Source organism: Mus caroli, unplaced genomic scaffold, assembly GCF_978045245.1.
Source record: "Mus caroli unplaced genomic scaffold, Mus_caroli_1 scaffold_5, whole genome shotgun sequence".
Lineage (NCBI taxonomy): Eukaryota > Metazoa > Chordata > Mammalia > Rodentia > Muridae > Mus > Mus caroli.
In genome coordinates, this window is record NW_028227260.1 from 154,646,273 (window position 1) to 154,660,139 (window position 13,867).

Genomic DNA, 13,867 nt, shown 5'->3' on the forward strand with positions numbered 1-13,867 from the left:
AAAAAATGATGAAAAAGATCTTAAGAATACTGACTTTGAAGATTAATCCCATAAACAGCCCATACATATAATCAGATGCATAGTTTGCATACTGTGAGGGAGTAGAAGCCTGTGGCACCCAAGTGGTTGGGAGTATTCTACACCTGACCTGTTGTCAAATCATAGTATCTGTTCTTGCAGTCTGCTTTCCCTCTAAATAGCAGTGGGAAACACAAACTCTAGAGAATACAACTTGATCTTGGTTCCAGGATTCCGCTGAGACTCGTTGCGCAGGTGAGTGTGTGGACTACAGAAGCTAATAGCTTCTGGGTTGGGCAGAAGCCACACAGCTTCTGAGGCAGACCCCATTTCAGGCTCCAGATATCCGGGCACCTTCACTGCCAGAGGAGAGGTGTCTGCCCCGCCAGGGAAGGCTTTGCCGGAGCACCGGGTCCGGGGTGGGTGGGTGGGGGCATCTTGGTTCCCGGATCCAACCGAGACTAGTCAAAGTCAGCACAGGTGAGAGTGTGGACTACAGAAGCTAACTGCTTCTGGGACAGGCGGAAGCTGCACAGCTTCTGAGGCAGACCCCGTTTCAGGCTCCAGACATCTAGGCACCTTCCCTGCCAGAGGAGAGGTGTCCACCCTGCCCGAGAGGGCTTTACCACAGTATCTGGGGGAGCCATCTTGGGTTCCCAGATTCCACCAAGACTGGTCTGTGCAGGTGAGAGTGTAGACTGCAGAGGCTAACAGCTTTTGGGACAGGCAGAAGTCACAGAGCTTCTGGGACAGACCATGCTTCTGGCTTCAGACATGGGGGCATCTTCCCTACCAGAAGAGAGGTGTCTGCCCTGCCCAGGAAGGCTTTGCCACAGCATCTGGAGGAGCCATCTTGGTTCAGTCTGGATGTTTCTCAGAAAATTGGACATACCTGAAGATCCAGCAATACTTCTCCTGGGCATATACCCAGAAGAAGTTCCAACTGGTAATAAGAACACATGCTCCAATATGTTCATAGCAGCCTTATTTATAATAGCCAGAAGGTGGAAAGAACCCAGATGCCCCTCAACAGAAGAATCGATACAGAAAATGTGGTACATTTACACAATGGAGTACTACTCAGCTATTCAAAACAATGGATTTATGAAATTCCTGGACAAATGGACATATCCGGAGGATATCATCCTGAGTGAGGTAACCCAATCACAAAAGAAGTCATTAGATATGCACTCACTGATAAGTGGATATTAGCCCAGAAACATAGAACACCCAAGATACAATTTGCAAAACACAAGAAAATCAAGAAGAGGGAAGACCAATGGGTGGATACTTCATTCCTCCGTAGAATATGGAACAAAACACCCATGAAAGGAGTTACAGAGACAAAGTTTGGAGCTAAGACGAAAGGATGGACTATCTAGAGACTACCCCATCTGGGGATCCATCTCATAATCAGCGACCAAACCCAGACACTATTGCATATGCCAGCAACATTTTGCTGAAGGGACCCTGGTATAGTTGTCTCTTGTGAGGCTATGCCAGTGCCTGGCAAATACAGAAGTGGATGCTCACAGTCATCTATCTATAAAATGGAACACAGGGCCCCCAATGGAGGAGCTAGAGAAAGCACCCAAGGAGCTGAAGGGGTCTGCAACCCTATAGGTGGAACAACAATATGAACTAACCAGTACCCCCAGAGCTCGTATCTCTAGCTTTGTATGTAGCAGAAGATGGCCTAGGAATAGAGGCCCCTGGGTCTTGCAAACTTTATATGCCCCAGAAACAGGGGAATTCCAGGGCCAAGAAGAGAGTGTGGTTGGGTAGGGGAGCAGGGTGGAGGGAGGGTATAGGGAACTTTCAGGATAGCATTAGAAATGTATATAAAGAAAATATTAAAAATTAAGAAAACAAGAGAAAAAGGAGAGAGAGCAACCTCAGCACATTTAACCCATCAAATACCTCCCCCCAAGCCTCAAGGAGCCCCGTGGAAGAGGAAGTGGAAAGAGAATAACAGTCAGAAGAATAGAGGACCCTAAGAAAAAAAGGCCTAGACACAGCACGACTTGTTTTATGTGTTTTTATTTCCAATTCCTAGAGTTACATTGGAGTCCTTTTCAGAAAGTCCTTACTTATACCTATGTCCTGATATGTTTTTCCTTTGTTTTCTCCAGCAATTTTAGAGTTTTCAGGCTGCATATTAAGGCCTTTGGTTTTCTTTGAATTGATTTTCATACTGGGGGTGGAGAGACTGGATCAGTTTTATTCCTCTACGTGTGAATATACAGTTTTTCTAGCACTTTTCTTGTTGAAGATGCTGTCTTTTCTCCAGTATAGTTGCTTTTGATCCCTTTGGCAAATTTTAGATGTTTCTTTCTTGGGCCTCTGTTCTACTCCATTGATCTACATATCTATTTACATACTATTTCACACAACAAGAAAAACTATAATTGTTTTTGAAAAGGAAAAATTATATTGAGGAGGGTGAAAATAATTTAAAATTCTCATACACTGATGGTAGGTTATGTGATTCTGATTAATGTAAAATGATGCAGCCCTTTAATAAAAGTTTGGCAAAATACTAAACATAAAGTTATATAAATAATAATATAAAAATCTGATCAAGCAGTAGATAATTCATCATTAGGTACTCAAGGAATTAAAATATAGAAAGGAGTTTTGATATGATATAAGTTTACAAGAATATAATGTAGTTTGATTGCATTTTGCTGGCTTGAAATTTGAAGAGTGGGAGAGAAATGGATTGATTTTTATAATAGTCATGATATGGAAGTGACAAGAATCTATACTGGTTAGAAACATGAACGAGAAGGGTAGGGATTCCTCATAACTGAGCATGTTTAAAGTCCAATTCCTGTCTCCCTCCTATGTTTCTTATCTACACTCTGAGGGGCATTAAGTGGGTTGGCCTACTGGCACAGAGTAGTCATTCACTACTAATCAAGCTATGAGAAATATAGGAAAAGAGATTATTAATACAGTAAAATTGTGGCTAACAAAGCAGTCACCACTGGGTCCTGGTAAATGACCAAGCCTAAAGTCACTTTCAAGACCATTCAACCGAAGTTTAGCACAATTCCCCTGAGAACATTTGAGAAGCCATCAATTCCTTTTCTTACTCAGAACATCTTCTTCAAAACCAGCCACTACTTGCCTAGAACCCACAGGTGTGGCACAGGCTGGGTTTTCCCAAGATTCTCACATTGCTGTCAGTCTTTACATGGGACAATACAGTTTCTGTTCACCTCAGATAAGCATAAGGAATGCCCGGTATTGTATAAAAGGTCACAGTGGGATTCAACTGGTGGATCTCTGATCACCAAATAAAGAATCCTAAGAGCAAAGAGGTTTATTGATCCAGAAATTTAGTCCTCAATCCCCAGATCTGAAAGGAGGAAAACAGCTGCCAAAACAGCATAGATTCCAAACGAATATTTTGCTGCCATTCTCAGAGTTGACAAGCAGGGGTGGGGTGGTACTGTGAAACCCCTGAGACGGACACTAAGACAAGCTAGTATTGTCTGCCACAATCTGTATTTCCAAGAAAGAACTAGGAGAAATAAACACATGGTAGAAGTTCCCAGACTACCACTACACTGAACATTCCCAAGTTATAGAAATGAAGTGAAAATTGCAAACTGGAACAGAAATCTAGTCGCATGAGTGTGGGAATAGAGCTTGAAACTTTCGATGAAGTACAACTTTTTAACCCCATTTAAGATATTTTTATTGAATAAACAAGCCTTTACACTAATAAAATTCTAAGTTGTTTCTGGCCCTTTTCCTGGAAAAACTGTCAGGTTACAGGAACAGCAAATGGGAGGCCCTTTTCTGGGCATGGTGCCCAGGACTCAAGGCTCTAAAGAACATCTGGTCAGCTTGATATGTATAGGCCAGAACTGAATCTCTGAATCTCCTCCTCTCTGCCGTGTGTGTGTGTGTGTGTGTGTGTGTGTGTGTGTGTGTGTGTGTGTTTCCTTTGCTGACTCATGGCATTGAAGCTTCTCTGGAAACACCCCCACCTTTCCAACCAGGCAGTTTACACACACTCTTCTACAACTTCACTGAAATGTTAAGTCAAAAAGAAGAAGAAAACCAAATTCAAGAGCTGCTCTTGTATCTAGAATTTTCTCCTTCCCATCTTTTAAGAGGAAAGACTGGCCCAGGTTTGACTCAGTCAACAAGTTAAACTCTCATAGCATCAACATTCCATGAGATTTTGGAAATAACTAAAAGAAGAGTCCACTAGTTTTTGGCTTCACAAAGACGTTGGGGGCTGACAATTGACAGTAAAACAGAAGATGGCAAGCTTAGGCCCAGCACTCAAGCAGATGCTAAAATTGAGCTTTTTGTGAAGATAAGTTTTCTAGCTGTAAAACAGTATATAGATTACCATCTATATTTTGATGCTGGACCTCAGCTTCTAAAAGAATCTCAAAGCATAGCCTACAAGTAGGAATGAACTAAGTAATTATTTTCCTACCCCAAGTCCTAGAGGAAGCCTTCATGTTTGTTCTGATGTGACAATCGAAAAATAGATATCATCCCATTATGATAATAGAATATTAAACTGGTTGGTGTCATAAATTTTTTCAGTTGTTTTCCTTAAGAAAAAAAAATGCATTCCTCCCTCCAGACTTTTGTTTCTCCATCTGTACAAAAAAGGGATTTAAAAGCCTCTCTAGCTCATACCATGTTTTATGAAATAGATTTTAGAAGACCTGAATGAATGTAGAGGAACAGGCCAATCATAGCTTGAGAACTCTATATTCACACTGCCCAGAGAATTTTTTCTAAAATTCTACTATAATGGACAAACATCATAGCAAGGCCATATGTACACTGTGAGAAAAAATAGTCTGTGACTGATATATGAGAAGTAGGCATTTAAGAAAGCATTATTTCCTACTTTTGATCTGCACTGAAATTAGTTTTCTAATTGTCTCAATTTCTCAGAAAAGCACTCTCAGAAACCCCTAAAGTAAGTCAAAGAAATATGTGTTTCTCAATTAGATCATAGTGAAGAAATTCTATGGGTTATTTCAAGTAGAAATTAGAGTTGACTAAACCCTTGCTTACATTAACTTTTTAGTTTTACCATTTATTTTAATTGATTAATGGAAATATTCAGGATAATACAATTAACAATAAAAACAAAATCAAAATCATGTAGTACCAGACCCTTTTATAAATATTCCTAAGCACTTTGCATACATTGTTTCATTTATGCTATTATCAACTTAGAACACATATTATTAGTAGTACTCTTAATATCAATAACAGTGATAATGGTAGTAATTACTATTTAATTAGCAGTTTTAACTTAAAATTTTACCATCTAGAGATAAGGGTAGATTTGATCAAAAAACATGATATGCACAAATGAAATTCTCAAACAATAAAAATATAAGTTATTACAATATTATAGTAACATTTTACTAGTCATTTCTGGGTAGGTATACTAATACAATGAAGTTTCAGTGACATTTCTAAAACTACCATAGTCTCATATTGGCTTGCTGAGATATCAAATGTACTCATCAAATGTTAAATTAAACACCTATTGGAAAAAATACTCTTACAACTATTTCAGATTAGTAACTTGTCACATATATTCACCAAAGATTTTATCATATTGTATTCTCAAAATTATAACAAGGAAACTCGTGAATTCCTGCACAATAAAGTAATCCAAATAAGTTTTGATTAACCACTCTTATCTCTGGATTATAAAAAAATTGTTGCTCAAACAATTGGTATATGATTATTCATCCTGAATTTTTAATTTACTATTTACATCTACCAATTCCAACAAGTGGTTATGCTTCTCCATAGGAGAAGGAAAAAAACTACAGTATTCATTTTGTGTAAACTGTTCTTTCAATTCAATTGTATTTCTCAAGTCAGTTATTGGCACCTGCTTTCGTGTGTATCTTCATAGAGTTCTTTACCAGATTTGGGTAGTAATATGAACGCATTGAGCAAATGTTGAATGAAAATAAATTTAGTTTACTAACCAACTGAGCATTCAGTATATGACAGGCAGGCACTGAGGGTTTTATTATTAACCCCGTTTTATGGATACAGAAACAAATACACTGAGCACCTAAGTAGCTTTGTTCTAAGTCAAACCATTAATGTGTCAAAGAGGTAGAATCATGATTCTTTAAAGATATACATCTTTATATACATGGGGAAGTGAGTGGGGGAGCGTGTGGGGGACTTTTGGGATAGCATTGGAAATGTAAATGAAATAAATACCCCCCCAAAATATAATAATAATAATAATAGAAAAAAAGATATACATCTAATTTTATTCAATTGTTTTCAACTAGGTGAACTTAGTAAAATCCCCTAGAAGTTCATCAAATGGAATGCTTTAAGTATATATTTTATTAGTGGCAGTGATACAAATCATATATTTTCTGGAAGAACCTTGAGTCTAGTCCAATATTCTTATTTTGCTTTACTCAGATACGTGTTCCACAGACCTCTAGGAATTACATAGAAAATACAAGGAGAAAGACATAAATGGTAAAAACAGTAAAAAGCTAAGGATTAAAATTTAAAGATGAAATTAATTCATTGATTGTAGTTTAAAAAACCCAATCACAACATTTTGCAACATATTAATGGGACTTCTATAAAATATCAAGTACTTTCTTGGCACAATTAAGAAGCCATATCGTGTTCTCTATATGCTCCATGTAAACAGTGAAAAAAATATTTTATCTAAATACAAGACTAATTGTATTAATTTTCTGTTCATTGTTAAATTTAATATTTGATTTCTCTGTCAAGTACTCTAAAACTATACTGTATGTTTATGTTTATAATAGTATTTATAAAAAAAATTGTAGAGAAACATGGGTCAAAATTTGAATTCAATGTTTTTTTGAGAAGACATTGAATATGTATAAGAAGGAAGAGATTCTACTATTTCCTGAATGGTCACACAGTTTTCAAAATACAGTTGTGATTATTACAATGACTACTTAATATAAAAATTTAATAAAACTATTAGATGAGAATTCAAGGATATAAATGGATAAGACATTCATAGATTTGGTAAGTGAGAAAAGTATATCTGTCATGAATCCTTCACTAATAGAGTATTTTTTGAGAAAGCTGGTCTCTTCATGAAGCAATTTCCTCAACTGCAAAGCAGGAGCAAAACAGAGCCCACATCACAGGGTCATATTCATTGTGAGGATTAAAGGAAGCAAGTCGAAAGTCACAATGGTTGATAATATAATACACATTATTAAATAATATTATTTTTCAAGTTTAGAAACATAGATCAGAAAGAGAAAAAGTTTTCATAAATGACTATATATATTATATATGATATAATATAATATATGACATGACTATATACCATATGACTATATATATATGAAATAATCTGTCACTTGGGATTAGGTGTTTATAACCTAAAATTTCATGTGATGAAATTTAGTCAGCATAACTAAAGAGAAAACAATATTGAACTATCCTATGAAACTTGACTGCATTTGCCCCACCCATCTGTTTTGATTCTCCTTTTGCCAAAACTGATCCACCCTTCTTGCTGCATCTATTATCAGACTTCATTTTTCTTCCTGTCTCTCAACATTAACAATATTTCCATTCACTAACACCAGTTTTGAATGGATTCTTAGTCTGTTACAGAGGAAATGCAAGGTTGGTTGCTTCTTCCCATTCCTATTGATTCTGACTTCAGGAAAAGGCAACAAATATTTCCTTCATTGCATACACTGTTAGGAAAGGAAAATTTTTCAAAAAGCTGATGCTATACTCAGGTTTTCTGGGACCTTGATATTGCTACAAATATCAGGGTACAGCAGCTTTAAGGCAAGTACCATTCATATTCTTCTTCAAGCTATAGACTAGGAGCTAAGTGACTTGAGGCCAGAGAGAAAAATGAGTCTCTAAGAGATAAAAGATGCTGATGGCTTAGACTTCAGTAGCTAGTACCTGACTCTCTGCTAGATATCAAGTTTCAAATAAACATTGAATGGATTAGTGAATGAATGAATAAATGGCAAAGGAGAGAATGGAACTTATTTATAAGATATACATCAGATAAAATTGACAAAAAAAATAATGTGGAAATCACTGTTTGAATGAAGCAGAATGAGGCTCCCCATTTTTCTAGATTCAACAAAGATTGATGGCAACACAGACTAGGTAGCTTAATCAACAGTTCAGGAGGCCAGAAGTCCCTTCTTGTTGACACAGGGATCCTAGGCTTTCTCTCTGTGTGATATTTGATGTTTCGGGGTTCAGTTTATTAGAATCTACTGTTTCAATAGCCTAATAGTCAAAGGGAGAGAGAAGTGTATCTTTATAATATCCTCATCCCTGCTAAGATAGTTATAGAACTACTCACAGAATTAGTTCTAAAGAATGAATAAGTTTGTGGTGGAGTAAAGAAAAGTATTGAGGGATAAGGAGATGGCTCATAGGATAGGAGTGCTAACTACACAAGCACAAGAACCTGAGTTCAGATTCCCAGAACTCACAGCATAATCTAGGTGTGGCCAGCCTCAGCACATGCATCTATGCACACCTACAAACATGTGCACATATACAAAAAAAAAAAATGGGATTTGTATTCATTTTGGTGAGACTGGAATTAAAGTATTTTTCACACCTAAATTTCCCATAAAGACACTTTATAGGTTACAGCACCCTAATTCCTCTTATCAATGAGCCTAGATTTGGGGTAGATGTTTCTTAAATAACATTATTCCTCATTGCTATTTTTATATTATTCTACCTACTCTGTCCAGGAGAATAGTCATGCTGAATCTCATAGTAATAAACTAACCATCCACTTTTAAAACCCGAGTTCACTATTATACCATCTTTGTGTGTGTGTGTGTGTGTGTGTGTGTGTGTGTGTGTGTGTGTGTGTGCGTGCGCGCGCGCCCATGCATAGGGTAGGAGTGCTAACTACACAAGCACAAGAACCTGAGTTCAGATTCCCATAACTCACAGCATAATCTAGGTGTGGCCAGCCTCCCCCCAACAACCCACTTACTGTCCTATACTAGGGTCTCTGCAAACAGGACATTCAACTGGTACCCAGGTAGGTTACCTGCACTCTTTTCCCTCCCCAATTCTGTTCTTTCCAGAGGCATCACACTCTGGCCACAGCTGCATGCCTCAGTCCTTCTCCCAACTCATCACCATTCCCATTGTACTCTATCATCTGTGGCTGGACCCAGATGATATGATACTCCAAGTCTTACTTAAGAGAACTCCAGAGTCATACCCAGCCATCTAGCCTATCACACCAACTGCACTGATTAATGATAGCTTGGGTCTGAACCCAGAGTACCAACCAACCAAAACTTTAGATCTGGGACCAATCTCAATTTGAGTCCTAAAAACCAAGCATCACCCTTCTGGTCCACAACCTGTCATTGGAGTAGCAGCAGTCAAAGAATTGAAAAGCTACCTAATGAAGGCAAGAATAGATAGCCACACCAAAACCAACATAACTCCAGATGACTATATTTTATCATGAAAATAAAAACATGAATAACCAAGACAATATTCCTCCTTCAGAAACCAGCAAACCTATTGTAATAGGACAAAAGAAAAGGGCTGGTGAGATGGCTCAGCGGTTAAGAGTGCTGACTGCTCTTCCAAAGGTCCTGATTTCAAATCCCAGCAACCACATGGTGGCTCATAACCATCCGTAATGAAATCTGATGCCCTCTTCTGGAGTGTCTGAAGACAGCTACAGTGTACTTACATATAATAAATAAATAAAATATATTTTAAAAAAAGAAAAGAAAAGCAATTAATCTAAAACACAAGACACGAACCTCAAAATAACAATTATGAATATTTTCAAGGACGTTAAAAGGAGATAATAATGTCGTTAAAGACCATGAAAGCAAAAAAATAAAAAAACTAACAGCTGAATGAAACAAAAAAAGTAATGCAATTCATGAAAATAGGATTTAACAAAAAATAGAATCACTAAAGAAAAGCCAAGCTGAAATAAAACTGAAATGTAAATTCCAGGAAGTCAAACAAAAAGTTCAGAGGTAAGCCTCAAAAAAATAAAAATCAAATTAAAAAAATAAAAGAGGACTGGCAAATACAGAAGTGGATGCTCACAACCATCCATTGGATGGAGCACAGGGTCCCCAGTGAAGGAGCTAGAGAAAGTACCCAAGGAGCTGAAGGGATTTGCAGCCCCATAAGAGGAACAATAATATGAACTGACCAGTATCTCCAGAGTTCCCTGGGACTAAACCACCGACCAAAGAAAACACACGGTGGGACTCATGGCTCCAGCTGGATATGTAGAAGAGGATGGCCTAGTCAGTCATCAATTGGAGGAGAGGCACTTGGTCTTGTGAAGGTTCTATGCCCCATTATAGGGGAAGGCCAGGCTCAGGAAGTGGGAGTGGGTGGGTTGGGGAGCAGGGGGAAGGGGGAGGGGATAGGGGATTTTCAGAGGGGAAACTAGGAATGTAAATAAAGAAATTATCTAATAAAAATGTCGAGAGGGAGAGAGAGAGAGAGAGAGAGGAAATTTCTTGTCTTAAAGAAACTAAAATTTCATAAATTCATTCTTCTTAATAGCTGAGTAGTACTCCATTGTGTAAATGTACCACATTTTCTGTATCCATTCCTCTGTTGAGGGACATCTGGGTTCTTTCTAGCTTCTGGCTATTATAAATAAGGCTGCTATGAACATAGTGGAGCATGTGTCCTTGTTACCGGTTGGGACATCTTCTGGATATATGCCCAGGAGAGGTATTGCGGGATCCTCTGGTAGTACTATGTCCAATTTTCTGAGGAAACACCAGACTGGTTTCCAGAGTGGTTGTACAAGCTTGCAATCCCACGACATTCCTAGGCAAATGGATGGACCTGGAGGGTATCATCCTGAGTGAGGTAACCCAATCACAAAGGAACTCACAAAATATGTACTCACTGATAAGTGGATATTAGCCCAGAAACTTAGGATACCCAAGATATAAGATACAATTTGCTAAACGCATGAAACTCAAGAAGAATGAAGACCAAAGTGTGGACACTTTGCCCCTTCTTAGAATTGGGAACAAAACACCCATGGAAGGAGTTACAGAGACAAAGTTTGGAGCTGTGACAAAAGGATGGACCATCTAAAGACTGCCATATCCGGGGATCTGTCCCATAATCAGCTTCCAAATGCTGACACCATTGCATACACTAGCAAAATTTTGCTGAAAGGATCCAGATATAGCTGTCTCTTGTGAGACTATGCTGGGGCCTAGCAAGCACAGAAGTGGATGCTCACAGTCAGCTATTGGATGGATCACAGGGCCCCCAATGGAGGAGCTAGAGAAAGTACCCAAGGATCTAAAGGGATCTGCAACCCTATAAGTGGAACAACAATATGAACTAACCAGTACCCCCCTGGAGCTCGTGTCTCTAGCTGCATATGAATCAGAAAATGGCCTAGTTGGCCATCAGTGGAAAGAGAGGCCCATTGGTCGTGCAAACTTTATATGCTTCAGTACAGGGGAACGACAGGGCCAAGAAGTGGGAGTGAGTGGGTAGGAGAGTGGGTGGGGGAGCGTGTGGGGGACTTTTGGGATAGCATTGGAAATGTAAATGAAATAAATACCCAATAAGAAAAGAAAAGAAAAGAAAAGAAAAGAAAAGAAAAGAAAAGAAAAGAAAAGAAAAGAAAAGAAAAGAAAAGAAAAGAGGAAAGGAAAGGAAAGGAAAGGAAAGGAAAGGAAAGGAAAGGAAAGGAAAGGAAAGGAAAGGAAAGGAAAGGAAAGGAAAGGAAAGGAAAAAGGGAAGGGAAGGGAAAGGAAGGGAAGGGGAGGGAAGGGAAGGGAAGGGAAGGGAAGGGAAGGGAAGGGAAGGGAAGGGAAGGGAAGGGAAGGGAAGGGAAGGGAAGGGAAGGGAAGGGAAGGGAAGGGAAGGGAAGGGAAGGGAAGGGAAGGAAAGGAAAGGAAAGGAAAGGAAAGGAAAGGAAAGGAAAGGAAAGGAAAGGAAAGGAAAGGAAAGGAAAGGAAAGGAAAGAAAAGAAAAGAAAAGAAAAGAAAAGAAAAGAAAAGAAAAGAAAAGAAAAGAAAAGAAAAGAAAAGAAAAGAAGAAAGGAAAGGGAAGGGAAGGGAAGAAAAGAAAAGAAAAGAAAAGAAAAGAGGAAAGGAAAGGAAAGAAAAGAAAAGAAAAGAAAAGAAAAGAAAAGAAAAGAAAAGAAAAGAAAAAAGAAAAGAAAAGAAACTAAAAAGGGCCTTAGAAAAGCCTCTTAATGGTCACCTGCACCGTGCTGGTCAACATCTCGGTTATCAAGTACTGGGGAAAGCGAGATGAAGCACTGATCCTGCCCATCAACTCCTCCCTGAGCATCACACTGCGCCAGGACCAGCTAAAAACCACCACAACTGCTGCCATTAGCAAGGACTTCACAGAGAACTGCATCTAGCTGATCCGTTGTGAGGAGGGCGTGGGGCAGCCATGGCTCCAGGTCTGCCTGGCTCGGAAGTGGAGGAACACAGGAGTAGGAGATGCTTTACCCCTCAGCCTCCGCTATAAGGTGCATGTGGCTTAAGGGAACAACTTCCCCACCGCTGGTGGCCTCACATCCTCACCAGCTAGCTACACCTGCCTAGCCTATACCTTGGCCCTGGTCTACAGGTTTGAGGGAGACCTCTCAGAAGTGACTTGGCGGAGCACAGGCAGTGCATGCTGCAGTCTCCATGGGGTCTTCGTGGAGTGGCAGATGGGGGAACAGGACGATAGGAATGATATCATCGCTCCGCAGATAGCCCCAGAGTGGCACTGGCCTCTGCTCCGAGTCCTTATCCTTGTGGTGAGTGCTGAGAAGAAGCAGACTGTCAATACAGTGGGCATGCAGACCAGCGTGGAGACCAGTACCTTGCTCAAGTTTCGGGCTGAGTCCATTGTGCCTGAGCACATGAAGGACATGACCCGCTGTATCCAAGAACAGGATTTCCAGGGTTTTGCCCAGCTGACCATGAAGTATAGCAACCAGTTTCATGCCACCTGCCTGGACACCAACCCGCCTACCTCCTACCTCAATGACACCTCCAGGCGCATCATCCAGCTAGTCCACCGCTTCAACACCCACCACGGGCAGACGACGGTGGCATATACATTGGGGCTGCATACATTGGATGCAGGCGTTGGGGCCTGCATCACTCTGGAGGACACGGTGGCTGAGTTTGTGGCAGCTATAAGACACTGCGTTCCCCCTGCAGCCAATGGAGACAAGTTTCTAAAGAAGGCTGCAGGTGGCCTCTGTTCTCTCTGATGAGCTGAAGGCTGCGCTGGCTGTGGAGCCCAGCCCTGGTGGGGTCCATTATATCATTGCCACTCTGGTCGGACCAGGAACTCAAGTCCTAGACTACTCTCATGATCATCTGCTGGGCCTGGACGGCCTGCCACAACAGGACCTTTGACCTCTTCCACGTCCAATCCCTCCTGCCATTTGGAAAAAGGGGCTGCTCACAAGAACTCGAGAGCTGGTGTGCTGATCGGCCACACCTGAAGGATTGCTTGATGGTAATACTGGGGGATGTCCAGTGTGATGAGCAGCTGTCTAGGGGGACAAGGGGACCCCTTTCAAGTGCCTCAGGTTCCCTGCTGGTTTCTGAAGGGCTAGCTGACCCACTCTATGGACCTTCCTGCACTCCATACAGGAGCTCATTAGGGAAAGGGAGCCAGTGTCTCTCCCACTGAAGATGCTCCAAGGGCCTCAGTACCCTGCTAAGCTCAGCGTCATGGCTCAGACAATGGTGCCTCTCTGCTGAGACTCAAACCACAGTTTTGTTTTTTTTTTATAAATCCTCCTGGTGAGGGTAGGGGCTGTCTAGCTTACAGG

The 13,867-nt window shown here is 40.2% G+C and overlaps 1 pseudogene; it reads left to right on the top strand.

The window, feature by feature from the left end:
• Positions 1-12,274: 12,274 nt before the first annotated feature.
• LOC110287599 (diphosphomevalonate decarboxylase pseudogene) lies at positions 12,275-13,445 on the top strand (annotated as a pseudogene).
• The last annotated feature ends 422 nt before the right edge of the window (positions 13,446-13,867 follow it).